This window comes from Acomys minous (genome assembly GCF_964271855.1).
Source record: "Acomys minous genome assembly, chromosome: 19".
NCBI classification, from domain to species: Eukaryota; Metazoa; Chordata; class Mammalia; order Rodentia; family Muridae; genus Acomys; species Acomys minous.
The window spans coordinates 22,674,983-22,686,750 of record NC_140499.1 but is presented as its reverse complement, the minus strand read 5'-3'; positions in this window follow the sequence as shown (position 1 = coordinate 22,686,750).

Sequence of the window (11,768 nt, the reverse complement as noted above, 5' to 3'; positions counted from 1 at the left end):
CATTTAAAAATAATGAAGATAACCAAGATAGAAAGGATGTTTTCTGTAAGGTGGCCAAATACAAATAGCCAAAACAGTATGAATGAAATATTTATATAATTCCTGATTGTTTCATGGTCCTTCTTTCTGTAGGTAGTTTATTTTATTTATGTGTAGTAACATAAGTGTATATGTAAAAAAGAAAGTATTACAAAAGTAATAAAATTAACGATTTAACGTACAAGTGAGTTGAATGTGTGAATGTCTGCTGCACAGCATGTTCTTTTATACATTGTGAAGGTGGGTCCTATTATCTTGGCCTTTTGAGTACAGCATTCATGTTTAGGAAACAAATTCAAAGGTATATACCTTGTTATTTCAACAGGGAAGATCCAAGACTGTTTTAATCATATCAAAGCAAACTCAACACACAATAGCCTAGTTTTCTATGTGACACCAGTAAGTAGCAGGTGCATGACATGATGTTCTGAACTCCAAATGACGTGGGTATCCCCACCTCTCTAACAGCCTTTGATAACACACTGAGCAGCTTGTTTTTTAGGCTCAGGCTTACTCTACTCCACACTCACTTGCTGATATTTGTACTGATGATTTCACAGAACTTGTACCAGCAATAGGTGAGGATCTTCGCTGTGACTGAAGCTCCATCTTTATTGACGGGCTCCTGGCTGATTTTTCTGGGATCCCAGCCCTGACACATAGTGCCAGGCTCTACTGTATGAGCCCTTCATAGCATCAAAAGCAGAATCATGTGAAGACTGTAAACATAATCCTAGACTGAGATGAAGCGCTCTCAGCCTACAGCTTCTGTGTGCTGACCCTGAGGAAATAGCCCCAGAGAATTCTCCATAGTACTGATGGTCTCTTCTTAGTCAAAGCCCACATTTCAACCCAACCTACCTAATCTCTGAAGGTTTCAATTGCAGAGATTGCTTTTTCTTTTTAATTTAACTTTATTGTTTTTAAATATTTTTTTAATTTGCACATTTTACATCCTGATTGTAGCCCCCTCTCTTGTCACCTCTCAGTCCTACCTTGCCTTCCTCAGCCTCCCTCCCTGCACACCATTCCCTAGTCCTTAGAAAGGGGACCCCTCCGCCCCTGTCATCTCACCTCTGCTTATCAAGACTCATCTGGACTGCCTGTGTTTTCTTCCTCTGAGGCCTGGCAATAAGTGTATAGGTATCTTCTGTCTACCATCACATTTCACTGAAAAACAATTCAATATGTCATATCAATTTTTAGCAAATGCATTTTTTTAAATTGAGAAATACATATATACATTAATTTTCCTCTTATCTGTTTGGTCTGTTAGTGCAAAAGTTTCCTAATTAGCATTTCATTTATCTTTGGGACACATACATCAAATTACCAATTCCCCTAAAACCCAAAATGCCATTAATTTATTCATATTTTTATTTAAATATCCTATTCATATCACTCAACAATTTACATACTATAAATATGCATGGATAATTTAGCATACCCTGAATATCTATTACTGACATTTCCTATAATTTATATATGTGCTTACATATTAGACACCAAAGGATTTAAAAATTTAATATTGCATTTTGAAGTATTGTTTTCATGAAACTAAACATATAACAACACTTATGAAATGTATGTTTCATGGCAATAGTGATGGTCATGGTACATAACTTTGTTATTTTATTGGATTTCGTTAATGTGAAGCCAACTCAAGCTCATCAATATTTTGGAAGTACTTCATTAATTCTTTTCTCTGTTAGCTCTCAAATTTTCCATTCTCGCTAATTGTTTAGACATTTAGAAAGGAAAGTATTTTACTCAATCAAACATATTTTGTTGAGAATTTAGAATCAACATCCTTACAATAAAAGATCCATACAGAGATGAACACCTTTGAAGTATGATAATAGGTTGTAAATATATATATGTATATATATTACTAGTATTTTTATTTTCCAACATGAATGAGTACCTTATTCTCTATGCTTAAACTTTTCAAAACCTACTTTATTTAAGGTTCTTAAACACTTCAATCTCACTTTTAACCCACTGAACAGAGGAAGGAGAAACAACTGTTTATAGGAAAAGGGAGATGTGGACCTGTTTAGATATAGTTCCTTGGGCAATTCCACTTTGTCTTGTCAGTGTTTGGTTGGTCAGTCATGATAGCAGCAGTCCAGTCCAATAGTAAAAACAAACTTCAAACAAATCCGTAGCTGTGGCACAATCCAGCAGAAACAGAAGGCTATGCAGATTCAGCTCAAAGAGCCAGAGTCAGCACAGGGGAGAAGTTCTCTGCAACATTTCTCTCTGCAAAGTGAAGACCAGTTAAGACCAGTGAACACCTGCCCTCTCATGCACCTGTTTTCAGCAAAATATTACATGCTCTTTCACTAGACAGTTTCCAGGAAAACATCATATGACACAAAAGTTTTTAAAGAATCCAGAAACTTCCACTTCATCATTCTGCTTAAGGTAAGATGTTTTCTGTCAGTAATTCCTGTCAGTTTGTGGAGAGCAACCCATTTTTTTGAAAATTGCTTGGGTTGTTTGGGGATTCCTACAGGGCCCTTTTAGACAACTCTTAATTAGCTCTAACACCTTCCTGTTATTATAAGCTTAGTTTGGTGGCAAAAGATGGCCTGTTTGGACTGTGTTTCCCCATTAGTTTGCACTTTAATTCATATTGTCTTCATATATGTATATATTTTAGAAAGTTTCTATGGTGTTAGATTTCCTTACTACCTGGGGTGGTTTGAATGAGTTTGGCTGCCATAGATTCATGTGTTTGGATGCTTGGTCCATAGAGAGTAACAATATTAAGAGATGTGGCCATTTTGGAGTAGGAGTGGCCTTGTTGGAGGAAGTGTATCATCCTCCAACTGTGGTTTCCTGTGCTCAACATCCATCCAGTGTGGAATCAGATCTTCTTCCTAGCTGCCTGTGGAAGACAGTCTCTTGGCTGCCTTCAGATCAAGATGTAGCTATTTGTCCAACACCGTGCAGGCTTTCTGAAATAATGACTATAGACTGAGCCTCTGAAATGGTAAGCCAGTAATAAATAAAAGTTTTCTTTTAAAAGAGTTGCATTGGTCATGATGTGTCTTCACAGTGATAAAACCATAAAACTAAGACACTACCTCTCCAAGGGTTTTTTATTTTAGCTGTCTCTCTCCATATTCCTGCCCACATCACACTCTCTTATTCCTCTCCCAACTTGAATCTCCCATTCCAGTCTTGCCAACATCCATCCATTTCCCTCTCTTAACGATCTTTATCTTGTCCCTCTAGTCCTTTATACACACCTTCTATTGTTGTTTGGATTACAGCTTGGTCATCATTGATTTACCCTAGAGGTGTTGAAGGTGTGGCTGTTGTGTCACTTGTCAGTAGGTGTCAGAGAGGTGGTAGGCTGTGTCTATACTCAATGTTTTGACCTGTGAACATCTGAATGGTTAGTAGGCTAATACTCTAGGGAAAAAGTGAGCCTGGGACTACCACTAGTCCAGCACCATGGAGCCTGAAAAGGGAACTAGCTTGAGAAGACCACCAATCTGGTACCATGTAGGCCTGGGGGATGGAGAAGACCTGCCTTACATAATATCTGTTCAATGCCATAATGTGCAAGCAGAGAATAGCACTCCTGAATTGAGCCCAGACACTCATAGATCCTCAGATCCAATTAAAGGAGCAACTAAGTGGTGAAGAAATGGATGAAAAAAAGAAACAGATGAATGTGGGCACAACAAAGAGAGGCAGAACTGGAAACTCTTAGGGTAGCGAAGAACAATTTGACGTGAGTAGCAGATAATGGTAACTGGGACCATGGTGGAGCCCTGACCTCACCTGGGCATCATGGGAGAGCTGTATCTGGTGATGTGAGAATAGGAGAGCTATCCCTGCCACATATCTCCCATGTTGTGGTAAGGACGAAGGAGAAAGGGCCCTGTACCTCTCCTGGGAAGCAGAGTAGAGATGCCCCTGGTGTGGCATGGATAAGGGTGTGATAACCTCCCCTCCTTTTTGCCCTAGCCACCTTTGTCATGTGGGAGAGCTGTCCCTGGGGTCATGAGCCAGGAGAGTCAACGCTGCCCCTCATGTGCTACAGTGCAGTGCCTCAGAAGAGGGAGGGATGCTCTCACACTCTCCCTCAGGTAGGAGAGCAGTCCCTTGAGTCCTGAGTGTGGAAGAACTGTCCCTGTCTCTCATCAGCAGCAACAGTCAGGAAAGCTGAGCAGGCCCAGCACTTCCTCTGGGTAGAGTGGAAGATGAGGCAGCCATGAGGACATGAGAGTGGGAGAGCTGAGTCTCTCCCTTGCTGCCTGTGGTACTGGATGGGCCAGCTGCAGGCTAGGAGAGCTCACACTGGTGGTGTGGATATGGGGGAGTTGGTGGGCCAATCAGCTCATCTACATCTCAGGCCTATATGTAAGTCTTTAAATAGTTCCAACCTCACATCTACATCATCACTAAACTGCTGGAGTGCATGATGGGCCCATCCTTCAGGTCCAAAATTATAAGACCCCCAAAAGACAAGGCAAAAACAAGATATCCAAGAGGCATCTCACTGAGGGTCCAGTACTGATAGTGTAGCTGAATACAAAGGCCTCATACCAGACCAATACGTTGTTGCAATGAACATTTACAAGCAAAGAAGTGTGGATGAAAGGGCACAATGTGGGATAAATTTGCCAAATCCAGATGCCTAGGAAGACTCAAAAAGAAAAAGGGGAGGGGGGAAGGACAGGAAAAAAAAACATAATCAATAATAGCATGAGCAATATGTCTCCATTAGAACCCAGCAACATTCATGGAAGGCCATGAATAGTAGAACAAAACTGAAGCACAAGCAAAACACCTTTAAAATGGGTTCATGATTGAGTATAGGTTTTTAAAAAAGAAACAAATACAGTCTTTTAAAAATTTTATAAAAATACAATGAAAATAATCATGGCCACATACACTGTTTCTTTTACAGATGTCCAGGGTGCCCACACAGTGCTGATGGATTGCACAGATGTGGGAAGTTTAGACAGAACCTACAAACTCTATAGTCAGTTTTATTAATTTCATATATAAATTTAAAATGCTTAAGTATTTTTGACTTAGCATAGATAACATAGTTTGTTTTGTTACTGCCATGCATAACTATTATTATACTTTCCTCAGAGTTATTACCTACCAGATTTTCTTGCCACTTTGCTTTTGTTCCAGCTTAATAAATACAAATAATGTATATTTCATATATGTATTATAGACATATTAATATATATATATATATATATATATATATATATATATCAGTAATCACTTATGTTTTGATATCCAGGTTATATATATATATATATATATATATATATATATATATATATATATACACATATATGTGTGTGTGTGTCACAAGCATGATATTTGATTTTATGTCCCTCTATTATTTTAATTAAATAACGATATAATTTCATTCATGTTCACATAAAAGGCATGCTTTCATATCTTTCTCTCTCTCCCTCTTTCCCTTGTTGATTTCATATCCTATATTTTCTTTACCAATTCCTTCTGTTGTTGTTCCTCTAGGCTAATTTTATAATCTGGCTACTGTGAAGAATATAACGAAACACTACACTGAGACCCCGCCATCAATTCCTTGCTTGCCAGGTTCCCTCAGGAAAACCAAACAGCAGAAAGTCTAAGCCTGTCCTATAAGCTTCATTTCACAGGTCCCAGCTTTACCTGAAGTCCCTGAGGCTTACTGGCATTAAGGACCACCTGGACTGCCAACACCAGGGACAACAAGGTGGTTAAAGGCCAGCACAAAAATTTATGCAAAAAACTCAGAACAATATGGCACCATGGGAATCCAGCTATCTTATTATGACAATCTCTGTATATCCTAACTCACCTGAAACACAAGAAAGTGATATTAAATCTAATCTTATGAATATTATAGGGGCCCTTAAAGAGGAAATGAATAAATTCCTGAAAGAAACACAGAAAAATACAATCATACAGGTCAAAGAAATTAATAAATTCTTTAAGGAAATACAGGAAAATACCAAAAAAAGGTGAAGGAAATGAATAAAATTGTTCAAGAATAAAGCCAGACCTCAACAGCAACAGAATCAACATAAAATCTACAGACTCGTGGAAACAGAACAACTCTCTCCTCAATGACCACTGGGTCAGGAAAGAAATAATTTAATCAAAGACTTATAGAATTCAGTGAAAATTAAGGCATATCATAACCGAATTTGTGGGACACAATGAAAGCACTGCTAAGAGGAAAGATCAAACACTAAGAGCCTTCAAAAAGAAATTGGAGAGGTCTCATACTAGCATCTTAAGAGGACATAGGAAATGTCTAGAACAAAAGGAAGCAAAAACACCAATGAGGACTAGACAGCAGGAAATAATTAAACTCAGGCTGGAAATCCATAATTTAGAAAAGAAGAGAACAGGGCCCATCTGAGACACAGACAGCAAACTCACCAGAGGTGAGTCAGACACGGACCACAGACACCACTGTCTGTCATTCTGAGGAAGCCTATGAGGCACCCAGGCAGTTATCAACTTAAATCTCTCTCCACTTGCTCCTCACTCACCTGATCCATCTGGGACAGATAGGAGACCCAGGAGTGCTCAGCTGGTCACTGGACACAACCACCAATACCAACCATTGTGAGGAGGCTTGTGTAGCACCAGACCAACTTTAATTCAGATTTGACTTCTCTCAGCCTGATCATCATCTGCATGGCCCAACTGGGACACAGACAGCAAACACAACAGAAGTGAGCTGGGTGCTGGCTCCAGCCTCCATTGTTTGCCATGCTCAATAGATCTATGGGGAGCCCTAGAAAGCAGCCTTTGTCTTGGAGCTCCCTTCACCTTCTCCTGACTTTACTGACCCACCTGAGACAGACAGCAAACTCATTGGAGGGACCACTACATCTGCTAACACTAGAGACAACCAGGTGGCTAGAGGAACAAAATTCAGATCCACATGGCACCACCAAAAACCAATGGTCCTACCACAACAAGCCCTGAAAGTACTCTCACAGCTGAAGCACAAGAAAATGATTTTGAATCTGAGGTTATGAAAATGAAAGAAGCATTAAAGGAGGAAAATAAATCATTCAAAGAAATGCTGGGGAATGCATTCAAACAAATGAAAGAATGGAATAAATTCTATGAAGAATTATAGACAAATACTATCAAATGAGTGAAAGAAATGAATAAAATTACACAAAACCTGAAAATGGAATTGGAAGCAATATAGAAAATGCAGTCTGTGGCAATTCTGGAGTTGAAAAACCTAAGGAAGAGAACAGGAAATTTAGCCATAAGCAACACCACCAAAATACAATACATGAAAGAGAGAATCTCAAGTGTAGAAGATACATTTGAAGTTTTTGATACATCAGTCAAAGTGAATGTTAAAACTAAAATATCTCCTGGAACAAAACATTCAATAGATCTGGGACACTATAAAAAACCAAACCTATGAATAATAGCAATGGAAGAAGAAGACAATAAGCTTCATCGTCCAGAAAACATTTTTAACAAAATCATAGGAGAAAACTTCCTCAACCTAAAGAAAGAGTTGCCTACAAATATACAACAAGCTTACAGAATTCCAAATAGATTAGACTATTAAAGAAAATCCTCCCACCACATAATAAGCAAAACACTAAATTTATGGAACAAAGCAATAATATTAAAGGTGCAAGAGAAAAAGACCAAGTTACATATAAAGGCAAACTTATCAGACATAAACTTGACTCCTCGACAGAGACTATGAAAGCTAGAAGGGCCTATGCAGAACACTAAAAGACCACAGATGTAACACAGACTACTGTACCCCACAAAACTTTCAATTAACATAGATGGAGAAAACAAGATATTTCATAACAAAACCAAGTTTAAACAGCACCCTGCCACAAATTCAGCCTTACAGAAGACACTAGAATGATAATACCCACCCAAGGAGGCTAACTCCGTCCAGGAAAACAAAGGAAGTAAATAACCGCACAACTTCAAAAAGAAAAGAAAGGTAACACACACACACACACACACACACAACTACCAACAGCATCAAAATTTGAGGAACTAACAGCCATTGGTCATTAATATCTCCCACTATCAATGGCATCATCTTCCCAATAAAAAGACACAAGCTAAGAGAATGGATGAAAAAAAAATGGGACAAATTGTTCTGCTGAATACCAGAAACACACCCCCGCGATAAAGACAGACATTACCTTATGGTAAATGGCTGAAGAAGATATGCCAAGCAAACTAACCCAAAAGCCACCTAGATGAGCCATTCTAGTATCTACTAAAACTAATCAAGAGAGAGGGAGAGGAGCACTTCATACTCATCAGATGAAAGACACACCAAGATGATATCTCAATTCTGAACATCTATGCCCCAAATACAAGGGCAACAACATTTATAAAAGAAGTCCATACATTAAGAGTGGAAGACTTCAACACTCCGCTCTCACCAATGGACAGATCATTGAGACAGAAACTAAATGAAGAAATAATGAAAGTGCTAGATGTCATGAATGAAATGGAGTTAAAAGATATGAACAGAAGATTCCACCCAAACACAAAAGAATGGACCTTCTTCTCAGCACCTCATGGAACTTTTCTCCCAAACTAAAGGCATACTTGGTTACAAAGGAAACCTCAACAGATACAAGAAGATAAAAATAACTCCTTGCATCTTATCAGGCCACTATAGATTAAAGCTGCAACTCAACAACAGCAGAAAGAGCAGAAAACTTACAAACTCATGGCACTGAACAACTTTTACTCAGTGATATGATGGTATATATACATAATCCCCAAAATTCTACCAGATAATTCTATAGCTGATAGAAATCTTTAGCAAACTGGTTGGAGACAAAATTAAATTTAAAAATTAGTATTCCTCCTTTATATAAATGGTAAACTGGCTGAGAATGAAATTATGGAAACAACACCTTTCGCAATAGCCAAAAACAATATAAAATATCATGGAGTAACTCTAACCAAGCAACTGAAATTCCTATGTGACAAAAAGCTAAACATCTCTGAAGAAATAAATTGAAGAAGATATCAAAACATAGAAAGATCTCCCAAATGTAGCAGAAATGGCCATCTTACAAAAAACAATCTACAGATTCAATGCAATTCCTATCAAAATTCCAACACAAGTATTTACAGTCCTTGAATGTGCAATCTTCAACTTCATACGAAAAAAAAAAAAAAAACCACAGGACAGCTAAAACAATTAGGTACAATCAAAGAACTTCTGGAGATATCACCATCTCTGATTTCAAGCTGTACTACGAAGTAAGAGTAATAAAAGTCTCAAGGTATTGGCATAAAAAGTCACAGTTTGACCAAAGGAATTGAACTGAAGGACTAGGACTAAACTCACATCCCTACAGACACTTGATTTTTAACACAGGTGTCAGAACCATACAGTGGAAAAAAGAAAGCATCTTCAACAATTAAGAAATGGGACTACAGAAAACTGAATAGCTTCTGTAAGGCAAAAGACACCGTAGAACAATAGTGCAGCCTACAGATTCAGAAAATATCTTCACCTTCCCTAGATCTGACAAATGGCTCTATCCAAAATATACAAAGAATGCAAGAAATTAAACACCATCAAAACAAACAATGCAATTCAAAATGCTAAACCCAGAACTCTGAAAGAGGAATCTCTAAGGGCCAAGCACTTTAAAGAAATGTTCAGTGTCTTTAGCCGTCATGGCAAAGCAAATCAAAATGACTCTGAGATTCCATCTTCTACCCATCAGAATGGATAAGATCAAAATTGAAGGATTGCTGGTGACGATGAGGAGAAAGGGGAACTCTCCTCCATTGTTGGTGGGAGCGCAAACTTATACAGCCACTGTGTAAATCAATCTGGAGGTGTTGCCGTATTTTAAAAATGGGACTAGAAAAGATTATCCTGAGTAAGGCAATCCAGGCCCAGAAACACACACACACATGGGATCTATTCACATTAAGGTGGTTATTAGCCATTTACTACAGGATAAAGATTCTACAATCCACAGACCCAAAGAAGCTAAGTAACAAGAAGGTCCCAAGGGATGTTGACTGAATCTAAAAAAAAGACGTACGAAGTGAATGAAGACAGAGAACTTGGTGGCAGCGGGGGGGGGGGGGGGTGTGTGTGAAGGGGAATAAGAGTGTGGATCAGGTGAGGGGAGAGAGGGAGTAGGATGTGAAAGGTCTGGGAAACAGCGGAGAAACTGATTGGGAAGGCATCTCTGGGACAAGCTGGAGACTGAAACAAGTTAGGATCCTGGAAGGATCTGAGGGTGACTCTAGCTGAGACACCTAGTAGCAGGCGATATGGAGACTGAAGTGGCCACCTCCTATAACTAGGCAGGACTTCCAGTGGATGCAAGTGGAGACTGACCCACCCACAAAACCTTTGATCCAAAATTTACCCTGACTACAAGATGTGCAATGAAAAAGATGGAACAGAGTTTGAGAGAAGTGCCAAACAGTAACTGGCCCAACTTGAGACCCACTCTATAGTAGACATCAAACCCCTGACACATTTAGTGACATTCTGCTACGCTTGTAGAGAGGAGATTAGCATAACTGGTTTTAGGGCAGACACCCCAGCAGCAGCAGATCAAAAAAAAAAAAAAATGGCAGAGACCCACAGGCAAACATTAGGCAGGGCTCAGGGAATCTTATTGAAGAGTTGGTGGAAAGATAGAGGGGACAAGAGCTCCCCAAGAGGGTTAAGAGAGTCAGCTAACCAAGGACCATGAGGTATCACAGAGACTGAAACGCCAAGCAAAGTGCATGTATTGGCTAGGTACCCTACATACATGTAGGTGATGGGCAGCATGGTCTTCAGGATGGCCTCATAGCAATTAGAGTAGTGTCTGTCCCTGATATGAACTCCGTTGCCTGGTTTTGGATCACTTTTCCCTAGCTGTGCTGCCTTGTTTGGCTGCTGTGGGAAAGCACAACTTGATGTGCCAGGATGAGTTGATGCGGGGCAGGGGGAATCCCATTTCCTGAGCAGAAGTGGAGAGGGGAAGAAAGGAAGAGTGTAGGAGGGGAGGACCAGGACGAGAGGAGGGAGGGCACTGTGTTCAGGATTTAAAGTGAACCAATAAAGAAACATAAAAAAGTACTGCAGTGAGCACCGATGTGCACAAATCTCTGTGATATACTGACTTATAATACTCAGGAGATATGTGCATGGATCATATGACAATTCTAACTATAGTTTTTAGAGGAGTCTTCATACTTATTTCTTCAAAGTCGGCTCCAATCCACATTTCCTACTAATTTTGAAGTGAGATTCTCCTTCTCTAATCTACTGTTCACTGTTGCTTGTTGTCTGATTTTTCCATCCTGCATAGATACTTCCTGAACTTGAAGGCTCCCTTACAGCTAGAATCTTTCTGATGATATGATGGGCATGCCCTTCAACCTCAGTGTCCCAGGACTCAACACTGAAGCTTGTCCTTTTTTATCAACCTCCCATCTCAAGCAGAATATTGTAGAAAGAACATAAATATTGTAGGTGGAGCCTTTTACTTTTATTTTTGATAGCTACTTCAATGCATATCACAAACAAATTTCAAGCATGGAATAAATCATATATCAATATTTATGCCATAATTTGTATGTGTTAAGACAGTTGGGCACTTGCCAATTCTTTATGCTCAGAAATTAGTAATGATTTAAAAGAATTGTAAGTGTAATTTTATCATGGTTTTAGAAAATATTTA